The sequence below is a fragment of the Diospyros lotus genome, chromosome 7, assembly GCF_014633365.1.
Source record: "Diospyros lotus cultivar Yz01 chromosome 7, ASM1463336v1, whole genome shotgun sequence".
In the NCBI taxonomy this organism is placed as follows: Eukaryota; Viridiplantae; Streptophyta; class Magnoliopsida; order Ericales; family Ebenaceae; genus Diospyros; species Diospyros lotus.
The window spans coordinates 24638721-24665825 of NC_068344.1; the positions used below are offsets into that span (position 1 = coordinate 24638721).

Sequence of the window (27105 nt, forward strand, 5' to 3'; positions counted from 1 at the left end):
ATTGAACACTACGAATAGTCATGCTAGTCCAAACTAAATCAACTTTATTTTCCTTTCTTTTGAACTTGCACGACATCACAAGTATGGGTTATTGGCCATATTTATTCAACAATTAAAACTAAATGAAATAATAAAAACAAAAAAAAAAAAAGTTGGAAACAAAAAGGAAAAAGTGCTTAGGTTGCTTCCCAAGAAGTGCTTGTTTATAGTCATTAGCTTGACTAAGTTTCCATCTTCAGGGAAGTTTGAATCCTTCTTCTGTCAAAAATTTGTGCCAGTTGATGGACTTATTCCTTGAATGTTAGCAAATTTTCATCCAATCCCCTTCTTTTGCTCTCTAAGTACCCTTATTAATTTTTCCTTTTCACGACTTGGTGGTTTGGCTTTTAAAGAAGAAGAAGAAACATCCAAAAGTAATCATTTGTCTCTTTTGGATGGACAACCTTTTTACTTTTTTCCCAAATAGCCCATGGCCCCAGCCTTGTTCTTGGCATTTAAAATTTGTTCATGCCCTTCAAAAAAAATAGCAATACAATTTTCTATGGGCTCATCTAATCTCTCTACTAAATCATTAGTGCCATATATCCTTAAGACTTCTTTTTCATTATCATTAAAATATTTCGTAGCCTTAAACACATTGAAAGTAACTGTCTCATCATAAATTCTAAGCCTAAGTATTCCTTACTGGACATCAATCAAAGCTCTCCCTATGGCAAGAAAATGTCTCCCTAAAATTAAGGGCATATCATAATCTTCTTCCATGTCTAGAATAATGAAGTTGTAACACCCCAATTTTCTTGAACGTGCTATAACTTAGGATTTCGGGAATATAAAAATTTTTCATACCACAATCGCTGCCATACATCACACAATATCCCCAAAAAACCCTAATTTTCACCTTCTCAGCTTAACAAACCCAATATTAAATAGTTAAGACAGGTGTTAAAATTTCAAATACGGAAGCTAGATCGAACCTGATATGGTTCACAACCATAACGCTTTATTTATCATAAAATTGTTCAAGACGTCTACAAAATGTATTACATCATCTCTCGCAAGTGATAAGTGAATATCTTAAACATATCCAAAATTACATAGGTTCGCACATAAACAAAAATATGCTAATCATGCTACAGACAGTAATTTAAGCTAATTCTTCAGCTATCTCCTTCCCGTTAGAGCCGCTCGTCGAACCTGGAACGTTTGAATATTCCAAGGACATAGTCCAATTAGAAGATGAATCTTCTAGTGAGAAACTCCAAAAATAGTTTATATCGATGCATGATCAGGTATAAAATGTACGAGAAGACAATGAGAACTACTCCGAAATGCCTCGTGAACACGTTAGCCTCCTCCAACGAGAGCTTTCTCAATGGTGCACGCATAGCGCCTCTCGGGAGGTCCCTAACCATGTCACTTCAGCCCGACCTCATAGAACTCATGCAAGCACCACATCCGTTGTTCCTTAAACTCACGGTCTTCCCCACGAGAGCTTTCTCGATGGCGCACGCATAGCGCCTCTCGGGGGATATCCGACTTTTGCCCTTGGCCAACAAAAAATAGGTACAACAGTATGGCCACACGAATTTTATAAATGCAACAGTTAAAAAGCCAATAGCATATAATTTTCAGAAAAATACATTTCTTATATGTATCATGATTTCACGTAAGAGAATAACAAGCGTTTATGTGTAAGAACTTCACGAACACGTCTCATGCAATAGAAGTCTTTCATAAGAGAATAAAAAATAGGATTTGGAGTATAGGAGTCTCACCTTATTGGTTTATCTCTTTGACGGTATAATTTCACAACAAACGGCCTAGGTTTCTGCAGAAAACATGCGTTTTGGTAAACCTAACCTTAAATATTTTTATATAGGGTTGAAGGGCATTAAAGTAGGGACATAACTGGAAAATTTGAAGGAAAATAGGCCTCTCACTCGCCCTGGAAAGGTGGGCCATGCGCCTTCATGCGCGGCCATTTTCCAGCACATGTAACTCACGCGCAAGCACCAGATTCCAAATAGCAACGTCTCATTTTTGTATTTCGGCCATATCTCCCTTGTTTTAACTCTGATTCGACCCCCGTTTGAACCTACGCGACCCTCTCTTCCCCCTCTACAGGATAAAAAAATAGACTTTCCTTACTTTTTTCTAACTGATTTTGATGAATTCCGGCGAAGACCCGCAACTCCGACGAGACTCGTTCTCCGCTACTTTCTTCCTGCCTTCTTACCAAACTTCATTCTCTCTCTCTAGAGCAACCTTCTCCACTTAGAGTGCTTCACTCCTCAAAGCTCTCTTGAATGGTTTGAGAACAAACCATGGTACCTTTTTATAGATTTCTCCAACCAATCACATTATGCCACTTGTCACAATCTAAGCCATGGACTCCAAAAACTCAAAGATATATTTGAATGGCTTTTCAAATCCAAAACTATAATGGATTGAACTTTTGAGATCCAAGATAATTCCCTAAACTTATTTTAAACCCTTATTTCAAGTCCTCAACTTTAATATTTTACCACATAAGGTCTTAATTTTATGCTTATTTCGTTTGGATAATTTTTTAATTACAATTACACCCTCAAACATCAAATTTATCGAGATATTTAAAATCTCAAAATTAATAAATCAAAATTACTCGATATGTATGATTTCCCGAAGGCCCTTACCATCATTCGGCTATTTTAGGCTACAACTTAGCTTAACTGAAAAACCGTCTCTGATTTAATTTCTTTCAGCGTCATAAATCTCACCTCGGGACGCTCGTAAAAAATATACCTTTATCCTCAGGTATCTAAGATCTAGGGCACTCCTTGCGACTGATTTGGTCACTCATTGTCAAGTCAAACATATTTTTTAGTATTTTAAACTCACTTAAAATACGTGGCATCTTCACAAAAATATGGGGTATTATAGAAGTCAATAGGAAAAATAAACTTATCTACTTTTACCAAAACATCTTCCACTATTGATCCCTTTGGATATTTAATACTTCTATCAGCTAATTGAAGAAAAATAGTGGTAGGTGTTGGTTCTTTTAGTCCAAGGTTCATGAAAATAGAAAAGGGAATCAAATTAATGCTTGCACCAAGGTCACATAAAACTTTATCAAAACTAATTTCACCAATAGTGTAAGAAATAGAAAAGCTCCCTGGACCCTTCATCTTTGGTGGCAACTTCTTCTGAATCACAACACTGCATTCCTCAGTCAAGGCAATGGTCTTATAATCCTCCAGCTTTCTCTTGTTTGACATAATTTCTTTTAGAAATTTTGCATAAGCAGGAATCTGTGCTAAAGCATCTGCAAATGGAATGTTAATGCGCAATTGCTTAAAAACTTCAAGAAAATTTTCAAACTGTTTGTCAACCTTATTTTGTTTAAGCCTTTAAGGAAAAGGGATAGGAGGAACATAAGGTTTAACAGGTGGTGTTAGGGATGATATCTCGTCTTGTTCATTCTCATCACTGATCTCAACATTATTCTTTTTATCAATATCACCTATAACATGTTTACTACTTACCTCACCAAGTTGTTTACCACTTCTCAATGTCACTGCCTTGACTTCCTCTCTTGGATTCACCTTAGTTTTACTGGGCAACTTACCTTGATCTCTCGAATTTAAGGCATTTAAGATCTACCCCAATTGAACCTCCAAATTTCTGTTGAAACTGGGCATCTGGTCTACTTTTGCCTCCAGCTTTTCAAATCTATCCGCAGTGGCATTTGCTAACTTTTCAATTGCTAACTCCCAAGATGGCTTGCTTTCTAGTTGCTGCTGCATCACTTCTTGAGGTCTGGGTCGAAAACTAGGAGGATTGCTAGGCCTAGAATTGCTACTGTCACCCTGATCCCTCCAGGAAAAATTGAGGTGATTTCTCCAACCTGCATTATAACTGTTAGAATATGGGTTATTTTGCTGGTTCTGCATGTTATAATTCGAAATATACTAAGCTTGCTCCACCTGCATACAATCAGAACCCAAGTGAGAATTCTTATAACAATCACAATTACTGACAGAATTGAAATTAAAATAAATAGCATTGACATTCCCTAACTTACCAAACATTTTTACAAGATTGTCCACCTTGGAGTTTAACATATTGATGCCATCAACTTCATACATACCTGAGGATTTCTTAGGCATACCTCTCTTACTAGACCATTGATAATTGTTGGAAGCCATTTCTTCAAATAGCTCATATGCATCTTCTATAGACTTACCCATTAGTGCACCCCCTGCAGCAGCATTTATAATGATTCTAACTGAATGAGATACACCATTATAGAATGTTTGCACAATCAACCAGTTAGACAGACCATGGTGTGGACACCGTCTTTGCAATTCCTTAAACCTTTCCTATGCCTCATACAAAGATTCACCATCAAATTGAACAAAACTAGTAATATCATTCCTGAGTTTAGTAGTTTTACCTGGTGGAAAATACTTACCCAAGAATGCTTGTGATACGGCTGCCCATGTGATAAATGAATTTGGAGCTCTAGAATTTAACCACACCTTAGCTTTATTTCTCAACGAAAAAGGAAACAGCATCAGTTTTATTGCATCCTCACTTACGCCATTCATTTTGATGGTGTCGCGTATCTCTAAAAAGTTTGCTAAGTGCGCATTAGGATCTTTAGTTGGATTTCCACCAAACTGTCCTTGTTGAACCATTTGGATGAGTCCTTGTTTGATCTCATAGTTATTGGCATTGACTGCTGGTCTTAGTATGCTGGCTTGAGCTCCAACTGGGTCTGGCATGGCATAATCACGTAGCAATCTTTGATTTTGCTCATGGTTCTGGTTCTGATTGTGATTTTCTGCCATGACTGTTACTTGTCGTGCTAATCTCATCCCTTTCTTTATTGCTCGGCAGATTCTTTCTATGTCTGGATCAAATGGCTGAATTTCTCCACGATTTCTTGGCATGCACAACTCAGCTTACAATGTAAAACAAGACAATGTAAGATAGGCAAAAAAATGAAGAAAAAAAATAAAAAAAAATAATAATAAAATTTTAAAAAATAAATTAAAAAAATCACAAAAGACAAAGACACTAAAAAAAAATGTATACAGTCTAAATTAATAAAGAAAATTTTTAATTTGATATTAAAGAATACTTTCCCCTGCAATGACGCCAAACACTTGATCACCCTAAAATATACCACAAATGTACGGGTCGAACAAGTAATATAATAGTAAGTAAGAATATTGTTCCCACAAGGAAAGATTTCAAATACCAAATTTTTAAACTTTCTTTATTATTTAGACAATGAAAAATTTCAGGTTTAATAAAAAACATAAGAAAAAAAGTAAATTAATTAATTAGATTAATGAAATAAAATTGATTTGGAAGGCAACTTGAATCAAAGAAATCAGTGGATTTTAATAATTAAGGCACATGTATGAACCTAGCTATGCAATGCAAATCATAGATTTTTATGCAAATGAATTGATCAATTGAGTATGTGACGGCGAAATCTCCTAATGCATTTGTTACCTTATTTTTAGGCTATAACGAATCTATTCTCATTTAATAACTTTCTATATTTCTATGAAAGTTGAACCAAATAAAAACGCATTACAATTTGTGAAATTCCTAGCGTATCGCTAAAAGTCGCACAAAGAAACCGAATTCTATTTCTAGTCGGTTTTACATTATGGTGTATGGTACCTACGATGCAATCTCAAACTTATCTCCTTTCGATCTCAAGATTAGGCATCAAATCATGTAAATAGTGGCCAATTATACACAAGCATTAAATCTAATACCACACAACTCAACATAACTCAATTTATTCAATCACATAAAATTATAAAAAATGCATCATCATAGTTTCAGCCAATATATGGCCTTAGTTTAATAAATTAGTTCATGACATAATTAATTAAAACCCAAAGTAACAGTAAAAGCATTAAGAGAATTAATTAAATCAAGAAGAAGAGGAAATTCCCTAACCCAGATCTAAAATAGATCTAGGCTGCCAGTGTCCGCCTGCACTTGCACTTGCGCCTGTTGCTGCTGCGTGCCACTTCAATCTTCCCTTGTGCAAAGCCCTTAATTCCCTTGCCTTCACTCCCTTGCCGAATCTGATTTCACTATACGCCTCATTGCTCCATCCTCAATTCCTTTAATGGCCGCCCACAAGTCCTCTGCCCTCCAAAATCTATTCCTTCCGTGCGCCACAGCCACCTCCAGTCTCTGCCAAATCCAACCCCTTATATGTAGGGCATGGAGTTCCAATTGAATTGCAATTGGACTCCATTTATTATATTAATAAATTATTATATACACACACTGCCCCAGACTCACGCACGCCACTTCACACACACATAAATATATATAATATATATAATATAAAATATATATTATATATAAATAATATAATAGACAATATAATATTTAATATAATTTTAATTATATTAATTTTAGTTATTTATAATATTTAGTTTTTACTTATATTGTAATATTAATTTTATAACATCTTTTTATTTAATTTTTTTATTTTTAGTTTTTTAACTCAAACACCAGTATTCTTGTAAAATAACAAAAAATATTAAAAATTAAATATATGTAAAGGACACTCAAAATATTAAATAATTTTATATAAAATATAAATAAAATACTAAACACTACTTACTTATGATCAATAAATGTGTGAATAAATTCTCACATCAAATACTGGGAATTATTGCTTGTCCTCAAGTAAAGAAAAAAAAATTTACCCTAAGAAATTTATTCACACATTTATTGGTCATAAGTTTTTTTCACCTCATTGACTAATTTAAACCTTAGACATTCGAATTTCATACAATGGTACTTTAACTTTTCTTCTAATCTTATAAACTTTCTTAGGTAGACACAAATTGAATGAACTCATCAACACTTTCATAAAATTCTCTAGTAATCATGCCGCTTCTTGGGTTACAACTATTATCAATTCACTTATGATGCGATGGAATTTTTATTTTAAATTAAATAATATGTACGACGAAAAAAACTATCCTGAAAATTCACAAAACCATCTTTTAGTACTACAAACCAATGTAATTTATAATTGCACTTTCAGACATACACTATTTTAAATTTTTTACCAAGTAACAAAAGTTTTAACCAAATAATAACATTATATTTGTAGTTATAATTTTTAAATTGTATTAAATAAATAACTAACCCAACAACAATATTATCGACATTGAATTGTTATATTTAAACATATTATTTATCATTAAACTAATCATTTTTTACAATTAAACTAGACTACAAGTTTTTATTTATTTCAATCATGTATTATTGTATAATTTTGTTAACATTAGTTTCATTAAACCTAGAGTTAAACCCTGCTTAAATCTTGAAACCCACCCATTCATTATTAAAAAATTAAAAAAAAATATATTTAATATTTTAATTTATAATATATTTAATAAAATTAAAAAATTAAATTCTAATAAGAGATTTAATAAAAAATTAAGTTAAAAAATTAGGCTATATTCTTAACAACAAAAATAATACACAAATATTTATTTTGTGAATATTTTTTTTATTAAAATTAAAGTTAAAATATCTAAATTAATTAAGAAAATATTGATTTGGCCCTACAAAAATTATTTAACAACCAAATTTATAGTAATATTAATAACATAATAAAAATTTAATATAAATTATTTTACAAATTTTAATTTTATTTCAAATTTACAATTAACCAAATCACTAAGTGTAAACGAAAGCCCCCACACCACATTTAAAATCCTAATTGTGATTATTATTAATTTAATTAAAATTATGTATTATTATCTAAATTTATTAAGATTATACATTTAAAACCCCCATTGTGCAAAATAATTTTATTTTTACCTACTAAAATTATTTAACTATATTATTAATATTAATAAGAAGAGAAATTTATAATTAATACTAAATAATATTATTAAAATTTATTTAAAATTTATTATTAAAACACTCTTGCACCCACCCACTGAACCCCTAAGCCCCCAAAACGGGCCCCTTTTATTATTTAATTATAATTTTTTATAATTAAAATTAAATTTATAATTTAAATTTAACATTAATTAAACCCTATATATTTTATATATCCCAAAATATGAGACATGATTATATAACGCTTCAAACTTTACCATTAATTTTTGGCCTCACAATTCATTAGCATTTGAAAATATTGAGTATGAGATAAATTAATTTGAAATTTTAAAATCATTATAAAATTTTACTCAAAAATTTTAATTTTTTAAAATTTGTTTAAAATCATTATAAAATTTATATATATTTTTAGATTGAATAATTATTTTTTATATTAAAATTAATAATTACAAAAAACTCTTATATTTTTTGATTTACAATTTTCTTTTCTATTTAAAATATCATCTACATATTTTTATTCATTTCTCATCTTTCTTGTAATCTAAAATCTAACATATAAAAGACACATAGAGAAGAAATTACTGTGTTAAACCTCATATTTTTATTCATTTATCCTATTCTTATTCTTATAATTTAATATCACCCAACCCCCCCCCCCCCATCCCTCAACACACTCACTAATTTTTTAACTGTATATTATTTTGAATTTAAATTTTTTATTTAAATCACATAATACATAATAATAATTTATATAGAATATATCATAATATATATAATATAACAATATAAATATAAAATAAACAATAATAAACATTCAATATTTTAATTTACTACTTAACATAAATAACAGAAATAAATATAAATAAACAGATTATATTGTAATAAATATTAACATTAACAGTTAATCAATTTCTTCCTCTGTATTTAATATTGTAATAAATATAAATAAAAGAAATATTAACATTAACAGGAATATTAACATTAACAACTATTTATTACTTAACAATTAATCAAATAATACCTATTATGTAAGAAACATTCAATATTGTAATTTAAATCTCAAATAATTAACAACTAAAAATGAAAAATATCTTCAATTCTTAATAAGTTTTGAATGTAAATCACACCAAAATAAAACCACTTTCGTGATTTCAATGAGAGTGAGACAAGAAGAGCAAAATAGTTAAGAGAAGAAATTAAATTAGTAGCAAAACAGTGAGGAAGAAATTGTAGAGAGGAGATGGAGATGAACGAAGGAGAGAGGATGCTTTAAAGGGAAGAAGAGGGGCATTGGGGAAAGCGGGGGAGTGGGTAAGTGTCAGGAGAGGGAGGGGGGTGAGGGGGCAGGCTTGTGCTCGCCAAAGTCAGCGACGAGCACCTGTTACGTCGCCAAAGTCAGCTAGGGCTAGTGCTCGCCAGAGTCAGCCCGTCGCCAAAGTCAAATGGACTATTTTACCCCAAATTGGGTTACAGGGAACACCCTAAGGAACATTGTAACGGCCCTAAAGTGGGTCTAGATGTTTTAACACTTAACATTAGTTTAATGGTATTTTAAATGTGAGTCTAAGTATTTTAATATTTCATGGTAAATTTCCTTGAGGGCATAGAAATAGTTTTAAATTGTATAATTTTATTTTATGGTTCATATGATCGTGAAAATAAATGTATGGGTCAAATTTAAAAAAAATAAATTAGAAACAATGTAATGGGCCTCAATTAATTAGTTAGTGAAGTCACGAATTGACCTGGGTGGAAAATTAAGCCTAATAAGCTTAATATATATATATATATATATGGAGTATATGTGGCGTGGGCTTAGGCCCATTGAGATAAATAATTTAAAAATAATGAAATTGGTGGTGTAATGAATATATAATAATAATAATAATAATAATAATAAAAGAAAAAAAAAATTAGCATTTGCCAATAAAGCCCCTAGATATTTCTGCCTATAATATGAGGAGAAGGGCATTATGATAATTTTATTGGAGTTGGCGTGCAACTTGTACGCGCTCTTTTTTCTGTGTGAAAATCTTCTAATTACAGTGCAAATCATCATCTTCTTTTTCTACTGTTCCATTTCTTTCCTCATCATCTCAGCGTCTTCCTTATATTTCAGTTTCATCTTCTTCCTCTTCTCCTTCTTGTGCTATCATCTCAGCTGTATATCTTTCTCTGCCATTTAAGCTCAGCAAGGAGAAGGCTCAGTCAACCTCAGGCAAGTTCTTTCTGCCTTCTCATTCACATTTTGTAATCCCTGTATATTTTATTTCTTCTTGAGCAATTGTTTGTTGCCAGCCGAGTGACCCACTTGTATTTTTATATATATATATATATATATATACATATACGAACAGCTATTATTGCCCAGCTGAAATCAGAGACCCACTTATATTATATATATATGTATGTATATATAGGTATACAACCAGTTCATGTGCTCCCCTGTTTTTATTTGACCCAGATAAGTACTTATATATATGCATATACCCTCTGTTAAATGCTTCTGTTCCTGACCCACTTTCACCTATACTCACATATACATATGCATATAGATGCTTAGCAGAGAGGTTAGCCGAATGGAAGCTCTCTCTCTCTCTCTCTCTCTTTGACATTGCTAACAGCCCTTGTATAGTTATATAATCGCCATTGTAACGATTGCCCTGTTCTAGCCAGCGGAGCCTAAGACCCACTTACACATATATACATATATATGTAATCACCTAGTTGGTCGCCCCTGCACCAACCGAAGCTAACGACCCACTTGCATCTATATATACATATACGTATGCCCCTGCTTGGTTGGAGAGCTCACTCTCTTTTTCTCTCTCACTCTCTCTCTCTCTCTCTCGCTCTTTGTTTATTCGGATACCCCGTGTTTAATTCAAACTGTGTATGTATATATATATATATACACACACACTTTCAAGTTATTTTGGATCTCCTGTTCCAGCCGAGCAACCCACTTCTATATGCGTAAATCTGTGCCCAAGTTAGCTGCCCCTAGTTCATTGAGCAAAACCACCCCTCTCCCAGCTTCGGTCCACTTTTGCATATTATATATGCTTACTTGCAGCACCGTATATAGATATATACGCACGCCTATTTAATTATTGTAATGTTTACTTATGTTTTGCACTTAAGGCACCCACATAATATATATATATATATATATTATTAGGTTCAGGAAATTGAAGTCACCTAATAATATATATATATATATATACAACCAATAATATATATATATATGTTTGTTTAGCGCCATTATATATTGCCACGGCATAAGTTATCCATTTAAATAATTTTGAATATGCCCAAATTTATGAGAAGGCATATCAAAACCTTCCTTAATTATTTATTTATTTTTATCATTAGTTATGGTCAGTAAATTAAATGTGCGTGTGTAAAGATCAATAGAGCTAATTTGCTTGATGTGGTTCTTTTAGCTGCATGGGAACTCAAATAATAAATTTGAGACTACTCGTGAAAATATACTTGTAATCAATATGTGATATTAAATCATGTGGGCACTTATTTATGCATTTGAGAGCAAGGCATCAAGGGTGGTAACCTTGTGTGATTTCATAAATGGCATGTCAAAATAAGATGTATATGCTATTATTATTAAACTTTGCGCACCTATTATTTTGCGCGAAGGGAAGGGTACCCTAAAGCACCTGGCGCGGGACGAGGTGGCTATAGCCCGGCAGGTTGGCTCCATATTGAATGTGAGTTTTTATCCTCTTGATGCACTTTGGCATATGTTGTTTGATGGCGTGCGAGCCTACGAGATTTGATTCTGATACTTAATTTCATATGCACATTTGCATAGTAATATATGGTGACATGATGCATTTAGATTGAAATTTATAAAGTCATAAATTGCAAATCTTGTATAAAACTATGGAGTTCTTGATTACTCTTTTTGGTGTCACCATATTCTTGATTCCTATTCGCTATTCATTGCTTCTCGAACTTGCTGAGCCTTGTGGCTCACTTGATCTTCCTTGCCATTCCAGGTAAAGGGAAGGCCGTTTTCGGGGGCTAGTCTAGTGGGACTAAGGCCCAGGGATAGTGGTGTACGGAGGCACGTCCTGACTTGAAGATCCTATTTAGCATTTTGGTGAGGCTTGAAATGAAATGATTTTTATTTTGTTAGTTAACATTAGAGCCTCTTAATTATTTTGTATGGCCTTCGAGCCCCAAACTTATGAGATATTGGGAGTGTAACTGAACCTTAAATTAGTTTCCGTTGCTAGTAATGAATTGAGTTGTTTGTTTTATTATGGTTTATTCTATATCATCTCTGTGATGACCTCTTTTCGAATATCCTATGCTAACGGGAATATTCGAGAGTGGGCCCTTACAAACATCTTAAGGAACACTCTTGGTCAAGCTACATCGTTAACGAACCCAAACAACAATCCATTGCTAGTCTCGGTCTCTAGCTTAGAGGGTAACTCTTCTCAGAAATACACTTGAGTATACCCTCATGCCCTGACATACTCTCTACACTCGCCTGAGCCTAACACCTCTGAGTTTCCATAATAAACACAACCATTAATAACTATCTCGAGTGAACCACCTAGACCCCATCTAGGAGGTCTTGATCAATTAGTTACTTATTTCCTCAGAACCCAACCACACGTGTCACCAAGACGATAACTCCCCACTCAGAGTTACACCAGAATTCCAAATCTTTAATGATTGCAACCTATCACTAACACAGTTCGATTTCATTGCCTACACAGTGCCTGTTCCACATCTGAGTAAATGTCCAAGCGTCATAGAACAGTCATCATCAAATCGCGGTTAGGCCTTCCAGACACGAGACTTCCAATTTATTTGCTCGCCATACCCAAGAACAAAACTTCAATGTCCACATATTTACACAGCCTATAAACGTACCAATGAGTTCTTTTCCTTATTTTGCCATCTTCAAATTCTAATACCATTAATTCTACATCACATTGCAGCATTCAGCTGTATAGCTAAACACTTCAATTCCATCCTCGGATATAGACTACCACCAGAGATATACACGAGTAACCCATACACGTATTACAACAAGCAAGTTGGGCTACATACACAAATTTCCCAATTCCACTTGGGATTTTCTATTTACCCAACCTCGTGGCAACTAACATACCTTCCCATTGCTACACATAGTAGATATTGAGCTCCCAGCTAAGAGACCGATAGATAGGAAGAGAACTGGTGACTATTGGCCACCGGCCAACAGTTCCCTTACCCACGGTCGACTGCCTGTTATGCCTCGTTACTGCCTCACCTATTTCCTTCATGGTTACCCATAAGCATACATACGCATTAGTCATTACCATATTTTTTGATACGATTATAGCACAATACAAATATTACATCTAGGGCTCACACCTCATCTATTCCCATACACATACCAAGATAACCACATATACTCGAGGAGAGTTTACACAAAATTCCCATTTCTATAATTTACACATACCCTATATAATAACGATTACATCCACACCAACAACCAAAAGAAAATACATACACAAACCCTATTTACAATCAACTTCCTATCTCATTTTCTTGCTAACCCAGGCATGCTCTCGCTAGGTGGTGCTCATCGCGTCCCCTTCTGCTTGGGATGTGGCCTCATCTGTCAGACTCACCAATCCCCCGCCACTCCCAACACTAGAGTTGGGTCCCACGGATTCATTTGTCAAGCGAACAGGACTCTGCACCACAGCCTCCGATGGACATCCCGCAAATGATACCCATTGTCTTCCGAAATCAGTCGAGTCCCAAAGCTTTGCCTATCGCTCTACAACATTAGAAAACTGGTCGTAGTGGACCCGAAGAGCCCCATCCTCCATTAGAATTCGAGTGAGTTGCCTCAATCTCTCATTCATATACTTTCTCACGAAAAGCACTTGCTTTTCGGAGTACCCTCGTAGGTGCTCATGCGTGGTTAATAGGAACACTTGGTCCATGCCCCACAATAAACTCACCACATATTCCCTATCATGCTGCTTACCACCTAGGGTATGGAGTAGCTCGCGCTCCCAACGATTCCAAACTAAGTCCAGTGCCACCTGATCCGGGTCTGACACCTTAGAATTCGATCCTCCTAAATCCATACCAAATAGCAAGATACCCTGTGACCTACACACAAAATCAAGTATCAAACCAAGTACCAAATTCCTCACCCCTCAACCTAAAATCGACCCAAAAGCATATGGCTCCTTACTAGGGTATCCCAACACAAATCTATACCATGCTACATACTCACTGTTGGGGGCACTTTACTTCACTTCACTCCCTTCCATTTCACAACTTAGGGATAGGGTCTCTTATTTAGACTCATATTCGGTCGCTAAAGATAACCTAGACACCTCTCTTACTCTACTCGACAACCTTGGTGTACAGGAACTCATCCCCCAAAATTGATTCAAACTATGCTCTGATACCAACAATGTAAACACCCATATCCAGATGTCCCAACCACCCAGACTACCAGAACGGGAGCGCCTATGGAAGGAAAAAGAATGAAACACAAGACAGAAACTATCCTGGCATGCATACACAAGAATTAAAACAGCAGAAGCTAAGTTATACACATGTATGCACTACGGTTACTTCGCTAATACAGCGGTCACACGATAAACAGATACATACAGACACCTGTGCCAACCTACATGAGACACGAGGAATGACCTGGCACAGTAAAAAATAATAGAGTCAATCCCACTCAAACATTAGAGTCCATCAGGGCTGACAGGGGAATGACGAAGACTGATAGGACTGCCTGTACACTGTACTGACTCTGCCTCTAGAAGCTGGCTCCCTTGCCAGACCCATACTGCCACTATCTGGAATGATGGAAAGTAAAGTGAGTCGAGAGATTCAGTAAGCATAAGAAAGAAAGGCTGTAAGCTGAACATATCCAGTAATTCTCCCCAGAACATCAACCCCCAAGCACACACAAGCCATGTCTAACACAGTATAAAAGCATGAATAAAAACATGTATTGGTCCTTGGGGCCCACACAAGACACACGGCACCCAAGTCCTATACCAACATGTCACTGCCCTAAAATGCAACATATATCTCCAATGAACCTGTGCACGTTGTCCCGGGTCGATGCTCCTGTCACTTGAATGCTCGCGTCGGTCCTCCCGACACCCAAGTTGTAGAATAGTCGAGTTGTAGGCTCCCTCAGAACGGTCCTCTCGTCTGAGACCTGTGAACTGTTGGTAACTGTGCGATGCACATAAAAATGCAATAGCGTAGTGAGCATCAACGTGATACGCTGGTGCCCATACATCCAGGCATTAGGCCATGCTCCGCCCACATACTAAACCACACGCGATGCATATGCCCATGCTGGATGTAATCTAACCATGCTAGAATGTCCGTGTCCAAGCATACTCAATAAATGAGAACCCCAACATGCATCTCGTACCCATGTGCACATCAAGCCATGAACGATAATACAACATAATGAATCATGCAGTAAATCACATAATAGCAGATCTAGTCAACAATGTCGGACACCGGTCAACGGTCAGTGACTAGGAGTGTCCGCTCGACGGTCCACTTCAGGGCTGTATGGTAGTCTACTCCAACGTCACCAAAGAACCGACCCCTGCCCCTCTGCTAGATAGATCTAGCTGAACCATACTCGAGAAATCCATAAATAAACCCGCACATCTAGGAACCTAATCCCCAAATTAAGTTCAGCACCATTTTGAAGAGAATAAGGACGGTACAAACCCCCGTAGACACACAACAAATAAAATTCTAGAAGTCCCAGATTTAATTTAAATTAAACCCAGTAAATAACAACCCAATAAATAAGGCTAGGCGCTGAATTAACTTAAAGGAGAGGATAAAATACGAGAAACCACGGAGTCTCTCAGGGGAAGTAAAGAACATGAGGAAAGGGTTAGGAGTTTGCCTTTACACAGTCGTTCCTTGCCTTTCTTGTACTCCCGCTGTGAAGTAAAACGTTTCCTAGTAATAAATAAAATCATAGCTTCCATTAAGTAAATCTAACCATGTAATATAAATAATTTAGCCGTATAAAATTCTTAATTATATACCGCTTCTAATAATTTTTACCCACGTACCTGGTCACTTTTCATACTAAAACAACATCGAAATCCCCTTATTTTTCCATATTGTCTTCCTTTCTTATTTTTTCTTTTCTTCTTCTTCTTCTTCTTCCTCCTTATGCGCGCACCAACAGCTGCTCGCCACTACCTAGCTCCACCCGCCGTCGTTGCTGGCCACCCTGCCATTGCCGGTCCACACTGCCGGCCCTACAACCGCCGCGAGCCACCTCTGCCCGGCACCACCGCGCCTCCAATCGTCACTAGCACACACGCACAACACGACTGTCCGCCATGGCTGCTGCTTCAACTTCACTGGCCTCCACCGCAAGCGCTTTAGGCGGCCGCTGCAACCTCCCGATCGTCGGTCATTGTTGCCATTTGTCGCCCCTCAACCACCGCGAATCGCCTCTGCCTCAGCCACCCGCGCTGCTTCACTCGACCAACTTCCATCTCCTTTCCATTCTTTTTCCATCTCACTGCCACGCTTCTTCTTCGTTTTTCTCTTTCCCTTCCTTTCTCTCTCTCGACTTCTCTCTTCACTCGGCCAAACTCTCTCCCTCTCCCAATCTCTCGGCTCCCTGCTCACTCACAAGTTCTCCCTCTCTCTCTCCTCTATTTTAGCTTCAGAGAAAAATTACTGTATAATACTTAGCGTCCAAGCACACACGCACAACCACACAAATTCAAACATATTAATTTAATTTAAATTAACTTAAGTTAATTTGATTTACTCTTTATTATTATTATTATAATTATTATTATTATCTATATTATTTCTACTATTATTTTGTTACCTTAAATCCTCAAATACCGAAATTTAATAATTATTATCGTCTTCAAAATTTTGGGATATTACACGACTAGTCTAAGAATCGATTGGCCCTTAAGAACTGAGTGACATTTTGAATGCTTGAGAACAAAATAGAGTCCTTGTCCCTTCCAAAGATGAATCCCCCTTAAATGAAAAGGCAAGCCTCCTATTTATAAAGGAGGGAGTGAATGACACGTGGCAATCATCCCAGGTTTCTCGAGGGACACGTGGCAACCATCGGGAGCTTCCCGAATGGCATATTCTCAACATATTCGACTCCGAGATTTTGAAGAAGCTCGGGCTAGGAACCGAGTTGGACCCATTCGGTTCCAAAGAACCGAGTGGGATTTCGGTGGTGGCCAAAAGGGCCACCAAAGGAATCGAGACCCACTCGGTTCCAGGTCTCGGTGGTGTTTGAACCTAGAGGGGGCCAAGAGGCCCCTAAATTGCAACCGAGACCCACTTGGTTCAAAGGAACCGGATGGGTCTCGATTTTGGCCACCCTTGGGTGGCCAAATCTGACCCGAGAGGGGGGCGAGAGCCCCCTTTAAATATAACCGAGGTTAATCATTAAGGGGGCTTTAGCCCCCTCCCTCGGTTCAATTGTGGCCACCCTTGGGTGGCGACAATGAACCGAGTGGGGGTCGATGCTCCCCAATTGTGCTGCTTCTTCGAATTGCCTCATTGCTGCGCCCATGCCTGTTATTATATTTATAATATTCATGACTTGCTGGACTTCCAATTATTTAATAATATTCATGCTACTTCAATTGTGCCTTCACGTGTAGAGCTTCAACTTTAATTGCCAAGTTTGAGACTCCACTAACTCTTTAATTAATTAAATATTCTAATTGTCGGCCTTCGACTTCAAGCTCCTCAGATAATTTAAATTCATTTAATCCTCAAGTGCAAGCTTTATATTTTAATGTTGTTGATGGGTTGCGGCTTGCTTCCACGGGTCTTTTGGCAGGGCATATCAATATGTTTATCTTAAAATTAATATCTTCATGAAATGACCTTCATAGTAATATTTAAATTAAATATGCATGACATATAGGAGGATAGAGATTGATGCATGAAATAAGTGTGCTTACAAATATGTTGAATTAAATTTGAATATGACTAGGACAATATGCACATTAACAATAAAATTAAAATGCAATTATATAATGAAAGGAGATTTGAAATAAGAAAATAGAATCAAATTGAAGTGAGGTATGCCAAAGCAAATATTCTTAAAAAAATTTTGCCTCCTCAATGGTACTAAATGATCAATGGGCGTTTGCCTCCCAAAATATAACACTTCTTCTAAGAATTAGTATAGCACTGAGGAAAGATATTAGAATCTCTTGCATTTGAAAGTAATAGAGGATTATGAAAGTATATTGGAGAAGGAATGTATGAAATCAATAAACTCGAATTGATTTTGGATTATTGAAATGGAATTAAGAGGGTTTTATTTATAGTTTCCAAGTGTCTAATCATGAAAGTTTATGTTGTTTAATCCAGATTAATCTGGATCTTTAGATCGCACCTCTTAGATTTGGGTGCGACTTAGTGGTCCAGATTATATCATCTCATAAAGGTATATATCTCTTCCTTTGCACCTTTCACATTCAAATAGGCATGTCCACTTATTCTCAACTTGTATGAACGGTTGCGTCCACTCGACACCCCATTACACATAAGCATGCCACGCACATGCCTTTTGGATGCCTTCCTCACATCATCGCCACGTCAGTCTGCTTGCCACATCTTCGAGCCACTCGACCATGTATTTCTAGAGCATTTTCTCCAAAAATTGGACTACGAGTTGACTCATTGCATTTATAGTCGACTCCCACTGGCTAGAGTTGTCTCCTAGTGTGCAAGAGTCTACTCCCAGTGGCTAGAGTCGACTCCCAATGTGCAAGAGTTGACTATTGCAAAGCTATAGTCAACCTAGCTAGCCAAGAGCTTATTATGTAGAGTCGGTCTAATCGAGAGCCTCTCTTTTAGACAATCAATTCTTACTCGATGAGAGTCGACTCCAATTTTGTGGAAGTTGACTTTAGTGACTAAAGCACTCCAATAGACGTTTTCAATGAGAGATTATTTTCTCACACTTGAAGTTGTTTCAATTCACAAGTTTAAGACCCATATTAATTCCAACAAAACATAATTAAGATTTGAAACTTTAATTGTCATTTAGAGGGGTCAATTCATAAGGTATTGCACATTATTGCATGCATACTTATATATGTCAAGAATATATTTATATATCACGTGCAAATTTTTTGTATGTATTTATCGTTTATATTATTGCGTGTATATAAAAAAATCAATAAAAAACAACTATTTTGATTGATATAACAACTACCTAACTTTTCTTTTTTAAATTATGGTATGCTTGGAAAAAGATTTGTAAAAAAACGAAAGGGAATGTTCTTATAGAAACATACTCTTAAAAATAAGTTTTATTCAACCCCCAAAGATATAACAAAAATTATAGCCTCTTTATATACTCATATATATATATATATAATTAAACATGCATGTATAGATACCTTGCTTCAGGGATGTATCTTTAATTAAATCAATTAATTAATTCTGTGCGTGGTAAAATTCCTTGCAACTAGTTGGAAGGCAAGTATAGTGGCGGCAAGGTATATACTTCAAATATATATAAACTGTAGGTTTTTATATATTGCCTTTAATGGCGGCAAGGTCACTATTTAATTATCAACTGTAGGTTTTTTGGATCATGACATGAAATTAAAGCAGGCCAGCAGACAACCGAAAAAAGTAAAATTTAAATATATTTTAAATATATATACTCTACAAGGTTTGATATCCTCAAACTTCTAGCTAGAGAATTACTCGCTGGATTAGGTCCTGAAAGTCGAGACTAATCGGCTTTCGAAGCACACATTGGAGGGCTTCAAGTGCTCAAATTAAAGGGTAAAGCACTAAAGCTACAAGGTTTGATATCCCCAAACTGCTTCAAAATCAATTGCATACGTTTCTGCAGCTATATATATGGATAGATATGTTGCTTTGACATAAGGTACATATTCAAGCTTCTTGTGCACTCTCTCTTCTTCGTCTGAAATGCTATAGTTTACATGTGATGTTTTCATGCTATAGCTACTCTTTTATTTTTGTCACACGCACACACTCGGATAAATATAATCCAAACAATCAAAATTATATATCTACTTGTTGAATAGTAAAGAGGACATGCATGTCGCTTAGCTCTATTTGTTTGCATCCTTTTGTTGGCTTTTCTAGTGTGCATAGCGTACAAGCTACTACATGATGCACTCGAGGTTTACAGCGTGATGCTCAAAACTGTGAAAGAAAGATTGTGGGTATGGCTTCTTTGTTATAAAAAAATACATATATAAATAAAATAAAAATAATTTACCCACACATGTTTTGTGGAATGTGATGTAAAATTTGCCCCCAGCCTTTGAAAGAAAACATATCCTTTCATCTCTTTCTTTCTCTGTGTGAACAATTTTTGTTATTAATTTATATACATTTTAAAATTCTGTTCATCAATTGGGTGCTATTGGTATCGTGAGATTTTTGTTGATTATTGTCGTTTGTCCGTGACAAAGATCTTTTGCTATGTTGGGTGTTTTGGTGTCACAGGAATTTTCTCTTCTTCATGTTGGTTTTTTATCTTTAGCATTTGTTGGTGTCACATTGCTGTGGTGGTGATGACTTATGAATAATTAAACAATGCCAAAAAATTTAGTATGAACACTTAAGAGTTTTGCTCCCCATGTTATGTTATTTAACATCAATCAGAATGAATAAACACTTCTAAAGTGGTCCAAAGCTCATACTCATGCAAAAGCTCCAACATCTCCGGACAAAAGCTACAACATCCCCAGTAGAAGTGCTTATCAACCAACTCCTATTTCTACCCATTTGTGTCACCCCAACTAATTTGATTAGGTCTCCAATAGACTTATCGATCCCTGATTTGGGTAACAGAGCTTGGGAAGAGGATCCAAAAGTATCGCCCCTTGTTTTTTGTGTGAAAAAGCAGTAACAAGATCTTGGGAAGCCTTTTTTTTAATTTATATAAATTAATATATGTAATATTTATATGTATAATATTTTGTGTATATATATATAACATTTTCCTAAAAAAATATTTTTAGAAAAAAATGGATTTTCTAAACACAATTGTATCAAATTTATGTATATATTAGTTAAAGATTAGGAAATCTACTTTTGTAATTTAAAAATATATTTTTTATAATTGTGATATATTTGGGAAAAATGTTTTTTTTTTAGTTTATAACTAGATTTCAAATTTTAACAAATATATATATAAAGTTTAGATAAAGAGAGAAGAAAACTCTAAAAAAAATAATCAATTTACATTGAGAATTTTTAACAATAGGGGTGGCCTTGAGGGGACAGAGGAAATCCAATTAACTCTTAACTCCTAGTTGGGTAAATTGATGGATGTTGTACATGTTAAAAATTAATTGATTAGTTGTGCTGCCTAAGAAATAAAAATTAAAAAATTTCCAAAAACAAAATAAATTATATGGGATGCTATGTATGTGACTCAAATTCAAATTATAAGAGATTTAACCAAACTTTTCCAATTAAATAGATGCATAATTAAGAGATGTGGCTTTGATTGGAGTACAGATTGTGGCAACCTAATAAAGCATGGCATCAACTAATTCATTACAAGCTCATTATGATGCTGAGCTCGATTTCATAGACTGCATGGTCACTCGTCTTGGTAATTAAGCTCTCAAGTCATTAATAATTAGTTGGTTAATTAATTTGCATCACCATGTATTTTCGCCTTAATTATTGTTTACCTTTCTTAATTTTTGTTATTGACCAAGGCTACATAAGGCGTGACGCATTGAACCAATTCTACCCTGAAGGGAATCTTCAACCTGAGCCTCCCGTTCAAGGTACATTTTCATCAATTTGAGGAATGTGAAAAATATTAAGCAAAAACAAAGAAGGCAGACAATTTTAGAAAATTGATTTCAATGTTAGCTGTGAATATTATTATTAAATGTCTTTAATGAGATAAAAATGTCAGTTATGCATAGTTTTAGTCAAGCACAAAGAGATTTTTGATAACGATGATATAATTATTTAGCATATAATATATTACTTTATTTAAGATAAATCACGAGTATAGACCAATCCTTATTCTATTATAGTTTCTAATGGAAGAATTTTATGATGTCACCATATATATAAATTAAGTTTTCTTCATTCCCTACAAAAGTAATTGAAAGATATGATTGATGCCACCACGATAAGGATGAGAAAAGGAGATAGAATATCTAGTTCTCAATAATGGACAAAGTCATACAAGTTATTTTATTTTTAATCAGTCCTGGACCTACAGACTACTCTAATAGGGCCCATAATTATTTCAATTTAGGGGCGCCATAAATTAGAGAGAAAATTGACTGTTTTGTTCCTACATTAAAAGTGACCATTTTGTCTCTATATAAATCTCTCTCCCCCCTCTCCCAAATCTGTAGAACGCATCTCTCCCCCTCTCTCTCTCTCTCCTTCTTTCACTCTCTCAAGAACACTTCTCTAAATTACTAATTTTATAAAATCCAACTGTTTGATATTGGATCCGATCGTATTTTTATAGTGAAAATGGCCTCGATCTACAAGAAGGTAAGTCTTTTAGTTTTATCAAAAATTATTTTTAATATAGATCCATGATATATACTTATATACGCACGATTTAGGTTAGACCAAAAGTTTAAACTTAGATTTATGGAGATTTGGTCCTTGGATCTTGTTATTTTTTTGGTATGTTAGTTGATGGGGATAAGGGTGTTGGGTGGTTGCCTCTAATCGTCGAAAACTACCGGCCACAATGGCTAGTGGGCTGGTGGGGTTTGTTAGTGAGTTTGCTAATGAGATTTCATTTCTTGAGCTATTTATATTTTTGTTATTTTTTACAGAATATATATAATATATATATCTTGGTGAATAAACTTGGTGATGGGTACGTAATTAGGATTTTATGCATTCATTGGTTCATCAAAAGAAAAAAAACAAAATTATTCACCAACAGTAGGTATTGAGAGTAAATTTCACGCTAAGATCAATGGAAAAATTAAAGAATTTTGGGAATATGTAAAGCAACATGTAGAGCAATATGTAGAGAATTTATGTTTTATTATTATATATTCTTATGTTATACTTTCTATTATTGGGCCAAACATGTGTAAGTATTTCAAATATTCTTTTTTTAAAATAGTATTTCAAATATTTATTTTGGTGTATTTTAGAATTCTGCAATTCCAAATTCAATTATTAACCACTAATTAATTTGTGAATTGTTTTTGATTTGTTGGATTATTGATGATTTTTTTGTATTTTTTAGAATTTAAAAATTAAGTTTAATGTTATTATTGCTTAAGTATGCTCTATATTGTCATAATATTTGTTTTTTGTCAGGCTTAAGCAATAATTGCAAATTATGTCTCATAAACATATGTTTGGAGCTCAAAAAAGAAAAAGGAAACAGTGGAAAGAATCCTTAGTTCAATATCAAATCGGTGATATGTTTAAATACTTTAATAGTAACAAAATAATAGAGAGGGTAGAAATAGTTGAAAACTTGGATGAAACTTTGGTGGAGGAACAAGAAATTTGAAATGATAATGTCAATGAACAATGCGAAAAGGTTGATGAATTTAATGAAGATAAAGGTGATCACGTTGATGTCAATGAATTGAACGAGGAAGAAGAAAAAGAAAATATTGATGTGAATCAATTGAATAAAGAAAAAGAAGACAATGTTGAACATGGAGTTTTGTTAATTAATTTTTATGATCTAGGGTGTTGGGATAAAATTGACTGAAATATCAGAGATTTCTTAGTAGAAAGGGGTCCAAAAAGAGCTAACATAGTCTTATCTGGAGATAATATTGATAGGCATTTTGAATTACCACAATATAACCTAGTATTACCCAATGGAGAAACAAATGATATGAGATGGCTAGTATATTCAATTCATTTGGCTAGGATTGTTTCTTTTGCTGCTTGTTCAAAATTCAAAAAACAATGAGTAAAATTAGTCAATTGGGAAATGAAGGATATAGAGATTGGCATAATATGAGTCGGAGTCTTAAAAATCATGAAGCAAGTAAAGAGCATATAGATTGCATAACTAGTTAGATTGAATTAGAAATAAGACTGCAGAAAAATAAAATAATTGATCAAAGTATGCAGATTGAAATCAATAAAGAAATAGAACACTGGAGACGAGTGGTAAAGAGAATAATAGATGTTGTGCAAAAATTGGCAAATAATAACTTGGCATTTTGAGGAGATTGTGAGAAGTTTTATGTGAAAAATAATGTCTCTTTTTGCAAATGATTGGAACGATTGCTCAGTTTGATCTGATTATGAAAAAGTACATTCAGTGTATTCAAGCATGTGAGACTCATTATACATATTTGAGCCCTAAAATTCAGAATGAATTGATATAAATGTTGGCAAATGAGGTGAAAAGTTCAATTGTTAGAAAAGTTAAATAAGAAAAATATTTTTTGGTCATATTAGATTGTACTCCAGATGCCAGTCATGAGGAGAAAATGTCTCTTGTAATACGATGTGTGAATGATTCAGCAAACTCTACAATGATAGAAGAATATTGGATAGAATTTTCAAAAGTTGATGACACGGCTTGGACTTTTATTGAGCTTAAAAATGTGTTGACCAATCTTGATCTTGACATTGATGATATAAGATGTCGGAGATATAACAACGGATCTAATATGAAAGGGAAACATAAAGGTGTACAGACAAGACTACTTAAAATAAATTCGAGGGCTTTTTATACTCCATGTGATTGTCATAGTTTTAATTTGACATTATGTGATATGGAAAATTGTTATCCTAAAGTTATGTCATTTTTTGAAGTGATACAACGCATCTATATATTGTTTTCTTCTTCTACCAAGCGGTGGAAAATTTTCAAAGATCATGTAAAAGGTCTTATACTTAAGTCATTGTTACAAACACGTTAGGAAAGTCATGTTGAAAGTATTAGGCTTATAAAAGAGCAAACTATACAAATAAGAGATGCTTTATTTGACTTGGAAGATACTAGTAAAGATCCTAAAACAAGGAGGTAAATTGAGTCCTTAGCAACATATGAACTTCAAAATTTTGAGTTCTTGCTTGGTAGGGTAATTTAGTATAAGTTGTTGCATGCTATTAACATTGCAAGTAAATTTCTTCAAGTTGAAAATATGGATATTGATGTTGCTATCAGTCTTTTAGAAGGATTTTTCTTGTTTCTTGATAACTATAGAAAATCTGGATTTGATAAGGTCATGGTTGAAGCAAAACAAATGGCAAATGAAATAGGAGTTGAAGCTATATTTCGAGAAAAACATATGATTTCAAGAAAGAGATAATTTGATGAAGATGGCAACGAGGAGGTAACACAATTAATAGAAGATTCTTTTAAAGTAAATTATTTTCTCTTCATAATTGATCGTGCTCGTTTCTCACTTCAAACTAAATTTAAACAATTTAAAAAATATGAGAAAACATTTGAATTTTTGTTTAATTTGAAGATGTTGAAGTGTGGTGATGATGATACTTTTGTTGGGGTCTTGTAAGAATTTTGAAAAATTCTTGATGTATAATGGTTATTTCGATATTTTTAAATTTGATTATGTAAATTTTGATTGATATTTTTGCCTCCAAAACTACAAGGAGAGTAATTTTTAATTGATCATTTAGAAAATTTATAATTTTATTCTTTGATATGGTATGAATATTTATTTATTTTTTATATTTTATTATAAAAAATAAAATTTAAATATACACTATGATTCGGGAGCCTTATTTTAAATTTCAACTAAGAATCTCAAAATTTCAGGTACGTCACTGTTTCTAATTATCATGATCACATACTAATTGATTAAGATACCCAATTAACTTTAATTGATTTGGTGTTTATTATTCATATATCATTATCAAAATGATCTTAGATAGGATTTTAATACCTAATTCAAATTAAACTCCGTTAGCTAGCATTAGTTTTCTATTAATTGTTTCTCTTGTTAAATTTGTTTGTATCTAAATTCTTTGTTTTACTTTATTCCTAACAATTAATTAATTATCCCAACATGTTAACAATTAATTAATTGACAAAATGACGATGCAGTTTAATTACCCCAAGAAAGAAAAAGAATCATTTTTCCTATAAAAAAACTTAAAAATATTATTTGATCCCCATGAACACATAAAAATGCAGATGACAAGAAGGATGAGTACTGTAAATACATAGCATTGCACAAAGCTGCTGTGGAAGGTGATTGGGAGAAGGCCAAGAAATTCTTTGAGAAAAACAAAGAAGCAGTCACTGCCAATATCAACTCGTACCTGGAGAATGCCCTACACGTAGCAATCCAAGCAGGAGGAAACAAGGCAATCAATTTCGTGAAGAATTTGGTGGAAGAAATGACGATTGAGGACCTCGAACATGAAAATGTTTCTGGCCAAACTGTACTTATGTACGCTGCTGGTGCTGGTAACACGCGTGCTGCGGTTATTCTGGTGGAAAAACATCCCCAGTTGTTGTATATTCGGGACAACTTAGGGAATCTACCGGTCCACGTGGCCGCAACATATGATCACAAAGATACTTTCCAATACTTGTTGTCAAAGACTCAAGACGAGAATCGTGGTGTTAGGCCCTTTGCAAACGAATCCGGGGTTCTCCTTGTTAGACAAGTAATATTTTCCGGCTACAATGGTGAGAACCTACAACAGTACTCTCACATGCATCTATCTATTTGTGTGTATATATATATATAAATAGTCAAACAAATAAATATATATACTGATTTATTTGTTTAACTATTTTTATATATATATATATATATCATCTCTTGGTTAATTTAATTTGTTTTATCAAGTAGATGAGACCCTAAAATTGATTGAACGGTATCCCGAACTCGCAAAATTACAACTTCCCAATGGTGATAGTGTTTTATCAGCAATTGCTTTGATGGAGTCGGCGTTCAAAAGTGGGAGTCATTTATCCTTTTGGGAAAATGCTATCTATTCTTGTAAGGATATATCACTTTTTCAATAAATCCTCTTCTTTCAGCTGTTTGTGCAAGGAGCTTAATTAAATTATGTGCTTTTATTCAAGGTGTTCCAGTGAAGTTGGACAAGTATGCTAAAGAAGGTAGCAGAACTGACATTGAGAACCCACTACCAAAACATAATTTGGCTCAAACTTTTGTGCGAAGTTTCTACATTCCAGGTTTTTTAATTGTA

The 27105-nt window shown here is 34.3% G+C and overlaps 1 protein-coding gene and 1 non-coding gene across 2 annotated transcripts in view; one reads left to right on the forward strand and one right to left on the reverse strand.

Annotated features, from left to right (window-relative positions):
- The window catches only part of LOC127806457 (pentatricopeptide repeat-containing protein At1g08070, chloroplastic-like), a 48165-nt gene that overhangs the window by 14298 nt on the left and 6762 nt on the right, over positions 1 to 27105 (reverse strand). The window lies entirely within an intron of this gene.
- On the forward strand, positions 4321 to 4427 carry LOC127807028 (small nucleolar RNA R71). Its single transcript, XR_008024565.1, has one exon. It is a non-coding gene; the product is annotated as a small nucleolar RNA R71 (small nucleolar RNA).